This window comes from Balaenoptera acutorostrata, chromosome 3 (assembly GCF_949987535.1).
Source record: "Balaenoptera acutorostrata chromosome 3, mBalAcu1.1, whole genome shotgun sequence".
Taxonomy (NCBI): domain Eukaryota; kingdom Metazoa; phylum Chordata; class Mammalia; order Artiodactyla; family Balaenopteridae; genus Balaenoptera; species Balaenoptera acutorostrata.
The window spans coordinates 79,802,109-79,814,301 of NC_080066.1; the positions used below are offsets into that span (position 1 = coordinate 79,802,109).

At 35.0% G+C, this 12,193-nt stretch overlaps 1 protein-coding gene across 7 annotated transcripts in view; it reads right to left on the minus strand.

Annotated features, from left to right (window-relative positions):
* TCF12 (transcription factor 12) overlaps positions 1–12,193 on the minus strand; it is a 375,328-nt gene that overhangs the window by 178,201 nt on the left and 184,934 nt on the right. The gene's annotated exons all lie outside the window — the stretch shown is intronic.

Sequence of the window (12,193 nt, forward strand, 5' to 3'; positions counted from 1 at the left end):
CGCATCAGTGGGCTTCACAGTAGATAAATATACCCCATAGCCAGATTCACTGACACACTGAAGCAAAAAGGGAAATTTGAGATTTAGCCACTTTATCTTAAACCTCTTTTTAAGTAAGGGGTAGTTTGTTTTTACTTCAGCTTTCACACATACAAACAAGTCTGCCCCCAAGGATCATCCACATTTCTAATAATAATCATTTTTAAAGTATTTCTAAAAACCTTAATTTATAGTGCACCATATTTTATTATGATTTTAAAAGATCCACAATTATAGCCTCTGTTTTTCACAAATGACACAAATTTTTTGACAACACAGAGCCAAGTTTTGGAAAATTTATTATTGGCTCTTCGTACGCATATTTAAAACAAGACTTCTCTAAAAGCTTAGAAAACAATTTGACAAATTAGGTAGAATCTTTAAAAATCCAAGGGGAAGTTATGAATTAGCCTACTGATGTTTTTCTCAACTCCATTTCCAAGAACCCTCCTCAGTTCTCCCCCACATTTACCTCAAAAGACTCTAAGCCAGAACTCCCTCTAAGGAGTTGTTTGTCTAAAATACCTAACCCCAGGGATCACCAGAATAGCCTCACCTAGATTCTCAAACTCTTCCAGGGGAGCCAGCTTCCTGTGACTAGTGAAAAACTGAAAACTACAGAAGAGTTTCCTAAGTAGGATTAGCATTTTAGAGGAGAGGAGGGAGTTTTTCACATCTAAGTGAGATTATAAATGGCAGTCAACTTAATCCTCAAACCTCATTTCTCAGTCAAGTAAAAGGAAGGACAGGCCCAGTCAAAATCTGTTGTTGCATCTTTCTACTTTGCCTCCCAGGGAAAGAAAGGTGTCAAGGATCAGCTCTAGGCGAAATTTATCACTAAAAAATTAACTTTAGGACCTTCTAATATTTTTCTCTGACATGCTTACTACTACCTTTTCCTCACCCCAAGCCCTCTTGCTAATACTTTTCCACGTAAATACTCAATTCTGAAGTACAGATTATCTTGCTTTCTAAATATTCCCAAGTTGTTTATGTCCTCAAGAACACACATAAGGCTTCTGGCCTTTGATGTTTCCCACTCCCTATTGCCCAAAGGTACAATAATGCTGTGCACACAAAGTGAAGGACAAATGTTGATGAAAAGATTCTTCTTCTTACTTGCTAATATCACCTATTACAGTTGTACAGTTTCCTAAAAAGAAAAGTTCAAGAGACATTCCAGCCTTAGAAATACATGGATTTTCAGTGATTTAATAGGCCACAAGCGTGACATTTTGGTCTAAATTTCCATTATAAATGTTTCTAGAAAAATAATCTCTGCACATCCTTGACCCTTCTCTTCCTCCTGTATTTCCTAACCTACTTTCCTATAATTTTTTATTTCCTTCAATTAATTTATTTGTGTGTTCAGTCATCTATTTGTATATACTTTTTAATTAAAACTTTTCTTTTGAGGTAACTATAGATTTACATGCAGCTGTAAGAAATAACAGAGAGATCCTGAGAACTCTTTACATAATTTCCTTCATCTTATAATATCACAACCAGGATATAAACATTGCTACAATCCACTGATATTATTCAGATTTCCTCAGTTTTTAAAAAATCTGTGTGCACACACGTGGGGTTGGTCCTATACACTTTCATTACACATGCAGGTTCATGTACCCACCACCATAATCACGATACAGAACAAGGATCTGTCCTGTTGTCCTTTATAACCACATCCTCCTGTCTCCTTACCCTCTGGCAACCAACAATTTGTTCTCAATTCTATAATTTTGCCATTTCAAGAGTAGTATATAAATGGAATCACACAGTATGTAATCTTTTGAGAGTGGCTTTTTTTCACTCAGCCTAATTTACTCAACATCAATCTAAATCACTGCATTGAATATAGTTCGTTCTTTTTTATTGCTGAATAGTATTCCATGGTATGAATATACCACAGTTGCACCATTTACCCAGTGAGAGACATTTGGATTGTTTCCAGTATGGGCTATTATGAATAAAGGTGCTATGAACATTCGTGTTCAAGTTTTTGTGTAAACGTAAGTTTTCATGTCTCTGGGATAAATGAGTACAACTACTGAGTTGTATGGTAACTGCATTTTAGTTATATAATGAACTGCCAAAGTGTCTTCTAGAATGGCTATACCATTTTACATTCCCCATGTGTATTTTCCTTTACATCCTTAGGTTAAATTCCTCACTGGCAGAGCTACACAAAGCCACAATGTATTTTTTTAATGGGTGTCATCTTCATAAGTATATTTGGGGCACTGCTTTCCTTCTAAGTGATCATCGTAAATTGGAAAGTTAAAAGCACATTCTATGAAGAAAAGAGTTGGGAAGTTCAGATGTACTGCAATGTTCTAAAACTGTTCAGTGCAGCAAGTTTGACCAAAGGAATCAGGGACAGATTTTTTTTTAAAGATATAAACAGATACAGAGGATACATATAACAACATGCAAATTATGAGTGCATATATACGTATGTCCCTCCAATATCCCTAGGGAAAAGTAAATTACAAACAGACACCTGCTACTATACCAGTACTTGAAGATGTTTTCTAGTAACTTTGTAAAACACCTAAAGATAATACTTACAAACTTTTTTAGAAGACACATGTTTGAAATCTTACTGTAAAATGAATTAAAACAAAAGCTTATATTTAATGTGCTATCTTGTCTAAACATACAGGTGTGTACGACTGCACACGTGCACACACTCACACACCAGGAGTAAAACTGCTTTGCACTTAATGCTGTCACTAAAGGACTGCATAATTTAATTTCCTTGAAACAATTAGCCTGTATGAAAGGAAAATAAAAAGGAGATGGGAATTCTTTGGTGCAAGCATATTTCATTTCATGTAAACCTAAGAAGATATTTATAAAAATTATCACATAAATATAGCACTACATTTTCTTAAATCTTCCAGGTAAAAGAGAGCCTTAAATTGAAGATGAATAGCATATCAAATCAGAAATCTTCTCAAACACAAATCATTAAGCCCTGTATATGAAAAAATTTAATTATATATTCTATAAACTGTAACAAAAATCCATAATTTACATTTATCTTACCAAAAATGTTCAGATACAAGCTAGAAAATGTTGTAATATTTTTATTGCACACATTTTTGGGGATATCCCCTACTTGGGAGTGCAGACTCTCACTAAAGCAACAGTACTTTTCTGATGATTGTGCCATTCTCACATTATCCTCTCATCACAGGTTCTCTCTATACACTCTTCTCCACAGTTATTCTCTGAAGATTTCTCTCTGAAAAGCAGCCCCACTGCCACATCGCCACCAAACTGCCTAATTTTCACCTTTTCCTCTCCTAATGTGGTACGTTCAATTCACTACAGTTACGGTTTTACATTACTATTTTGCAAAGTAGATTTTTTTTAAATTCCAGATTATAGAAAACTAAGGGAATAACAGGATTTCAGATGAAGGAAATCTGACATTTGCCTAAAAAAGCAACTATCAGGATCACACTTGAAGACAAAACAACAGGAAAACAACTCACCTAGTAAGTAACTTACCATTCTGTATAGAGGCAATGAAGCCCTGGAAATTTTAGAAATAATTCACCACCACCACAACCACCAATCACCACGTCTGGATATTAAAAAAAACAGAAACACAAAACAACCCTGGTACATTCCACAGAATTTCACATATATGATTTATTACCTAATCAAAAAATTGATGTTGCTACCGTTTAAAGTTTTTTTTATTGTAAATTATCTAGAACAAGATTGGCCAACTACAGCCTGTAGAGCAAATCCAGGCCACCAACTGTTATTTTTATAGCCCATGAGCTAAGAATAGTTTTTCACATTTTTAAATGGTTATATAAGTACCTACACATACTACAACTGATTTTGCCTTCTGGGCTGCAAACTCTAAACTATTTACTATCCGGCTTTTTGCAAAAAGGTTTGCTAACCCCTGATCTCAGGAATCAGTATAGAAAAATATGTAATAGAAATTAATAAAATTTATAACTATAAATAAAATGAATTGATTTAATTTTCAACAAGTTGAAGTGGCCTTGAACTCTACTCTCATTTAATTGTGACTCCCTAGAAATTTCATACAATCTGAGGAGTCTGACAACCCCCCAGAGGCATTCTCAAAGTGAAAAACAAGTACGTAATTTAAGAATGACTGTTACATACTTCACCACACTACACCATGCATATGCCAATAGCCAAAAAATATTTTTCAAGAGGACAGTATTACATAAAAACATAGCCATACGTATGAGAAAGCCCCACAATACAGGTAGAACAGCAAATTCTACTATTCTTAAAAACCTAAAATTCCAAATAACAACACCAAAACAAACCCAACCTGGAAGTCATAGAAAATGTGAGCTATGAAAAACAAAGGCTGAATTTTGTAAGAAAAAAAGGAATAAGCTGAGATGTGAAGGTGATTATAAAAATAGTGGATTGACACTCAAATTAAGCAACAGTTTTTACTTAAAATGTGAGGCTTATTAAATAACAGCCACATAGTACAAAGACTATACAACTGAATGGTAACTACCATGAATACCTTCAAACAATAACATTTCTATAATTTAAACCAAAGCAATTCAAGATATGCTTTCAAATTCTTAAAAAATTCACTTTTATTTTGTGGCTAGTTAAAGCTTGCATAAACATATGACCACTAACCAACCTAGTACTGAGTCTTCACTTTAAAAGAGGTTCCAGAGTTTTCAAGGTAAAAGGAGTACCAGTCACACCTCTCCCTACTCCCAGTCCTTATGACAATCGTGTATTTTTCAACACTCCCAATGGAGAATCACTGAGCTAGATGACCTCTAAGATCCATTCCAGTGCAAATATTCTATGAGAATTTTAGTTAATACTTAAATAGCATTTATGTTTAAAAAAATGCTCAGAAAACCTATAGTAAATGATAAAGACATTATTATAACCATAAGCAGTGAATCTGAAATATTACCACATCAAAGACATGGTCTGATAATACTGCTCTAGGACTTTTCCTAATCAAAATAATGTCCCAAATTCTCAACTGTGTGCCATGGTGTGGTTCTGCGATTATATACATCAAGGAAAACTGTCAGGTTTACAGAAATTTCTTAATGAAAAAAATCATTCTTTTGTTCTCTAGTAACCAAGCAGCCACAGCCCCTGTCATGCACCCCACTATAAGGAGAACTCAGAATATCCTCAGAGTTCACATTCACTTGGTGAGAATCAGACACAAACAATGGGAAGATTCAAGGAAGAACCATGTATCAGATTTGTGCCACTGACCCACGATAAAACTGTGCAGATCAGTAAAGATTACTGTTGACCATAGAGCATAAACACATGAATGATGATGAACAAATGAATTGGGTAAATAAATACAAATAAAGGTGATCCTCCTTACATAACTCCCTGGAGATACCACTTTGCAAGACTGCAGAGTTAAGCCAATGTTGTGGCCTGATGAAAATATTCACTAATGACCAGATAACTTAGAAAAAAATACCAGTGAAATATCACTCACAGGTAGTGTGCCTATCTCAGGCCTGAGTCAATGGCATTGTTGGTCAATCTTTTGCTAAATAACCCATAATACAAAGCAAATACAAAAGAAATTCACTGAGAGTTGAATATCATGCAAGAGACTAAAAACTTCACCAAGTCCTTTAAAATTATGTTAAGAATCATTTAATCAGGGCTTCCCTGGTGGCGCAGTGGTTGGGAATCTGCCTGCCAATGCAGGGGACACGGGTTCGAGCCCTGGTCTGGGAAGATCCCACATGCCGCGGAGCAACTAGGCCCGTGAGCCACAACTACTGAGCCTGCGCGTCTGGAGCCTGTGCTCCGTAACAAGAGAGGCCGCGATAGTGAGAGGCCCGCGCACCGCGATGAAGAGTGGCCCCCGCTCGCCGCAACTAGAGAAAGCCCACGCACAGAAACGAAGACCCAACACAGCCAAAAATAAATAAATAAAGTGAAAAATTAAAAAAAAAAAAGTACATATAGTATGATTCCGTGTATATAAAGTCAAAAAACTAAAAAAAAAAAAAAAAAAAAAAGAATCATTTAATCAAACACAAAAGCCATTGACAGATTAGGACCTAACTGAATTAGAGTCAGTTAATAACTGAAGAGAAAATCAACAAGGTTCAAATGTGAAGTAAAAGACATTTCTATAATGCCATACAATTTTCTGAAGAAAAAAATACACCAAAAAATTCAACAATTAATTAATTCTTTGTTCATTTAAAATCTAGTAGATTTTATGGTTTGTTTTGTTAATATTACTTTCTAATTTTAGCTTTAGTTTTCAAAATAAAGCCCCAAACATTTTTTTCCCTCTATCTTCCAAAATCTTGACATCTCTTTGAAGCAATTATTTAATTCTCTTAAATAATTCACGCCAGGACTAATTATTCTTAGATAAAAGGGACATGAGTCTATACAGGAGTACCCCTGAAACTTTGGAACCTCTTTCAAAGTGAGCTACTAGTCTGGTCTCTCCCAGACTGGGTAGAAAAGAAACCATTAGCTCATCTCTGGCTTATGGAATAGGTTTCAGAAAGAACGGCTATCAAGTCATTTTAACTATGAAAAGAGGATGCTTTTCAGGCTGAGGAGGCAGGGTAGGGACGTGGAAAGAAATGATGTTGTCAGGAACAGAGTATTACAAATAAAATGCATATATGCATTGAAAGAAAACATCCCAAACCACTAAGGAATAAGGTAACCTGTAATATGGTAGCCAGAAAGGACAATGTAAAACAATTGGAAAGATTGGAGGTAGGACCTAGAAGTAGATAGCAAGAGACAAGGACACCACACTCTACCCTTTCCTACTTTTCAAATCTCCTCTCTGCCCAGTTTGCCTCTCCAGTTTTATATCATTCTCTTAACACTTTCAAGGGGAAAGAGTGGGATCAGATGACAGTGATTGAACCCTTGGATCCACCATGCCTAAAATCAATCTACTCCTAGTCATTTGGGATAAGTAAGTCAATAAATACCACTTTTTGTTGAACACAGTTTAAGTTAATTTCTGTTATTTATAAGATATTTTCACACAGTTAGGGCAGAATAAAGAGATGGATGGGTACACACGAAGGAGAAAGAAAAAGGTATTCAATAATTCAGACTGGTTAATGAGAGTCTAAGCAGTAGCAAGAGGAAGAAAAAGATATAAAAGCTGTAATGTAGAAAAAGAAGCAGATGAACAAATAGTTGAACATGAGAGGTAAAAAGAAAAAAAAAAAAAGCAGTGCAGTAGAAGCGGGCTGTGAGCTAAGTTAGAATCAAGAGGGTTAGATCCGTTTCCTAATTAACTACTCATTTCATTTTTCTTTGTTTTGGTTTCTTCAATAACTAAGTCTGGTTCACTCAAGTTTTTCCCAGTCGCAACATCTTGTGTTTATAAGCATCCAAAGATCAGAGAACGTAGATCAATGAATAATAACTCATCCTTCATTGAGACTTGGGGTTAATAAAACACTGGACAAAGTATGAAGGCCTAATCCTTATGAAATACTGTCAAACCAGACAGTAAGCTATACTGTTTCCCCTAAGCACAATTATAATCATTTTCATTATCTCATCTATCGAAAGAATTTCTGTATGTCAAAGTTAGAGATCTTTTTGAAGACAGAGTTCTATTACGTTTTGATATTCTGAAAATGGTGATTCTTCATTTTTTTGTAACTCGAGGAGATTTCTGGAGTAATCATAAAGTATAGTGTAGGCAGAATCAAGTACACAAAAGAGTTTTCTTTGAAATTTGGTTGTTTGAAATACTGAATATATAGGAAAAAAGTGTACTTGGGTTTAAATTCCCAGACAAGCCCACAGAAACTTATTTAATCCACAATGAAATGAAAATAAAATGCAGTAGCTGCTAACAGAGGGGGCCCTTTAAACTCGGTCAGGCAAAGAAGGGCAGGGCTGAGCAAATATACTCCAACAACAATGGAAGGACAGTTGGTTTGTTTATAAGTCAAATAGTTACAAAACAGAGGTTTAACAATGCAACAACCGGACCCAACCTGTTAAATTAGCTAAGATGCCTAAAATGACATAAAAGTATATCCAGCAGTATTATTAACCCTGTGCCAATTTACATTTCAAAGAACTCTCATATTTTATCTTTTATTTTTCCCTTAACACAACCTACAAACATGTCCCAGTGTGTGCTCCATGGAAAACTAGTTTCCCATAAGCTAATGATGCTTTTTTACAAAAAGCCTTCTGTGCATCATCTGATTCTGGAATGTGATGGGCTAAACATAATTAAATAAGCTCCCTGCCTTTTTTTCCCAAAGTACAATCCCTTTAATACCCCAAAGTACAATCTCAATCTCTAAGAGGGGGCATGTGATATATAATGCTTTCCAAAGTTATGTCCCTATGGAACTTTTTTTCATAGTCATCTCTCAAAAGCAGTGTCTCCATACGTAGAGTTTCGGAAAATGCTGAGCTAGTGCAACCCTGAAGGCGTCATGTAGAAAGAACCAGTACCTTACATGCCTAACGTGCCTAGTGGAAGAACACTGGGAGTCAGAATACATGGGCTCTACATTCAGTTTTGCTGCTTATTGACTCTATGACCTCAAGAAAAAACACAATTTTTTTGTACCTTAGCTTTATCATTTGCAAAATACCAATTACAACTCTAGTTGCAGCCTTTTCCAGGGCTGAATAAAAGATATTACATGAGATTACAGAATTATAAAATTCTGGAGTTACAGAAGGCCTTTGAGACGATCCAGCAATACCTTATCTGAAAAGTGAAGGTTATTTTTCAGGATTTGGATTAAAATCCAGACCTCTTAACTCTCAGCCCTGTATTTTTTCCTATACCACCACATGTTGCTTCCAGTTTTTAAAAGATACAATACTAGCAAAACATCTCTAGAGGCAACACAGGTCTCAGAAAGGAACACAAATGAAGGTCTCAGAAAAAAGGAAAATTGAAGGTACTATCTTAAGTTTCCCATTGACAATACATGCACACACCACCTAAAATAAGTAAAGCTTTGATGGACATGGAGGAGTAGATAGAGTAGTTTATTCCACAATAACTTGGGAATCAAAGGGAGGCAATTCTATAAAATAATTTGTCTCTATGTCCAATTAATAAACTACTCCTACCATCACCAAAAATACATCTAATCAACAACAGGTAAAGGAAAGCAAATATTACTGAAATTAATGAAGGGCCCAAGGGTGGAGAAATGGACCAAAGCTGGAAGAGGACAGAAATAAATAAGACTCTTTGGTGATACTACTGCAATTCACTGCTATTGTCAAAGCTTTGCAGTTTTACTGTAATAGAGTACAGAACTGTTTGATGCTAATTACTTAGTGATGTGCCAAAAGGATGTACTTATTTCACTTGAAACATAAGAAAAACCCCCTTTTCCATATTGATAAATCAACAGGATAATTCTGGAATTCATTAAAAAGAAACACTGTTTCAACATAAAGAGTTTTACTTCCCATGTAAAACACTTCAAAATATCTAAATGAATATAGAAGTGCATGTTTCTGTGGCAAACTGTTCATTACTGAATCATTATTAACCCTCGTTAGATAAAATTTCTCATTTTTGCAATGTACAAAATCATTAAAGTATTTGAGAGCTCCATCATGAAAGATAGTAGCACTTTACAATCCACTATTTCTTCAGGCAAATGTGCTTATCGCTGAACACAATACGAAAAATAACAACATTCCCTAGACATACGATTCCACCCCCCCTTAGATGGTGTTTTTATATGTTGACAGCAATGATGAAACATGTTATGGCTTTCCAGTTAGCTTTAACTGTTTCTGAGCACTCATCATTCACAGAATCACTCTGAAGTTTTTACCTATTATGACAACTAGGTATCAATAGTTCCAAATGCTGCTAATACTGCCATGCACATCTCAGTCCTGCTTTAACAATGCAGGTTTTTAGCCTGAAAACTCCCCTAAATTATCAAATGGCTAACAAAGTGAATCTATCCACTGTAACTCTACTGAGTGCTATAAACCCATATTTGGGGGTATCTAACAGTTCAATTACGTCAAGTCACATCAAGTGGGACTGCCTGTTGCTGTATGGAGGTGCTCCACAATTTAAAGGACATTCATTTCCAAAAGCTAGCTATTGTCATGCAGATTGCTTAGACTCAACTGTTAGATATCTCATTTGATCATTTGTACTGAAAATAAAAGGAAGGAAGTGTAGTAAATCAGATATTCCCAAGACCAGTGAAATCGTTTTGAACAATATCTGCCTAATCTTCTTCAGGGTCATTTTCCCCTTTCTTATAGGTAAATTAACATTTTTAAGAGTAGGTAGTTAAAACGTACAATGAAAATGTATAGCTGCACCTGGTTAACTGCACAATGTAGTTCAGATGAATGCAGATTTTTCTCATTTGTACTGTGAAGGGATCAATCTGTTTATAAATCTGAGTTTTTTTATTTCAAGACTTATTTTAGATGCTGATTTTATACATAGGGTATGGATGACTATTGAAAGTATTCTAATAATTATCTGTAAACTGAAGAAACTAACAAGCACATGTTCATAATTGCTCCAACTAAGAAAATGTTACCTCAAACTGAATTACAGAAGTATTTTTAGTCAACAGCTACTCAGAGCAAGTGACTGACATGCATACTTCTTAGAATTCATTTATTTCCCACACTTACCCCACAATTTTAACAGTCACCTTGGCTCAAAGCTGCACAAATGATGCAATTCTACTGAACTTAAGAGTCATCTCTGTAAGCTAATAAAGGTAAGAACATAAATATAAAAAAGGGCAATTTCTGATTTTTCACAATTCAGTTTTATCCTTAATTAAGAAAGCTTAGTTCAATCTGAAATTACAAAAACATTGACTATAGTTTGCTCTACCATATTTACCATAAATTAAACGCTACTTGGGGAAAAGTTATACTACAAAAGGCAACTATCTGGAGTGTCACATCTACTTTACTTTGATAGTAAGTTCGATAGAAAATTTAGAAGATAGATTAGAAAGTTTTCCCTGGCCAAATGCAAGGATAATTATTTTGTTCTATATTTAATTCTGATTTTTACCTGGAATGATAATAAATTTAATACCAGGATTTTCATTTTCATTTATGTTGAAACAAACTGTCATTTTAAACACAAGTTTTGTCACTGATTTTTACTCTTGTGTCATACTCAATGATTCTGGCTTCAAAGTGGTAATTGCCTTAGGCAAGATCCACACTGAAATATCAGAATCTGTCTCCTCAATACTTTATGGAGGGTAAGGGAAATAAACAAAGACTGTGCTAAACAAAACCATTTATAAAGAAACTGCAGACCACCAGGATTTTGGATTTGGGTAATCCACTTAGATTAGCATGGCTGTCTCTTAAAAGGACAATTCTAAGATCACAATATAGGTCATGTCCTTAAGAAGTAAAGTAATGAAATCAATGTCAATTACACAAACCTTCCATATTAACATGACGCCACTGACAACCAGTAAGACAGATTAAATAAAGCTTTTGTAATGTGCTCAGCCCCAGCATAAACAAGAAGGAAAAATAATGTCATAAAACAGATTCTTTTGAATCAGGTTCTGCAAAAAGGTAAAATTCTCGCTTAATAAAAGAGTGGCATCCAAACTGGGGGGAAAAAATTGGGGGCTTATCATTTCAGATTGAATAGCTATAAACTTTGATATGAGAAAGTGAGAGGGCAGGGGGAGAGAGGAAGGGAGGGCTGGTTTGCAGGAAGTAGGGGGAGATATAGAGAATGGCTAACCTTAAAGGTTTTGCCAAAAATAATAATCAGGTTTAGGTGGTAGGTAATGTCGTTCAAAGTACAACTTTACTACAGCAGAAGAAAAAATTTTAAATCCCCAATAAGAACCCAAGTGCTTAAAACAAATGTTGCAATACTTATACTATTATGTTTTGATCAAACAGTGTCAAAAGAAATACTGCCCAACATGAGTAAAATTTGCCTAAAATCACTGCTGTCATATTTTTAATTACCACATATATACAACTGTTAAGACAAATAGTAAATTACAAACAAATGTCTCTGAAATGCTTCTCTGCCCAGAGAGCAGAAAACATAATGCTTGATGTCACAGACACTGCCAAAACTAACAGTTAAAACACTGCTGCTTCCTTTTCTGAT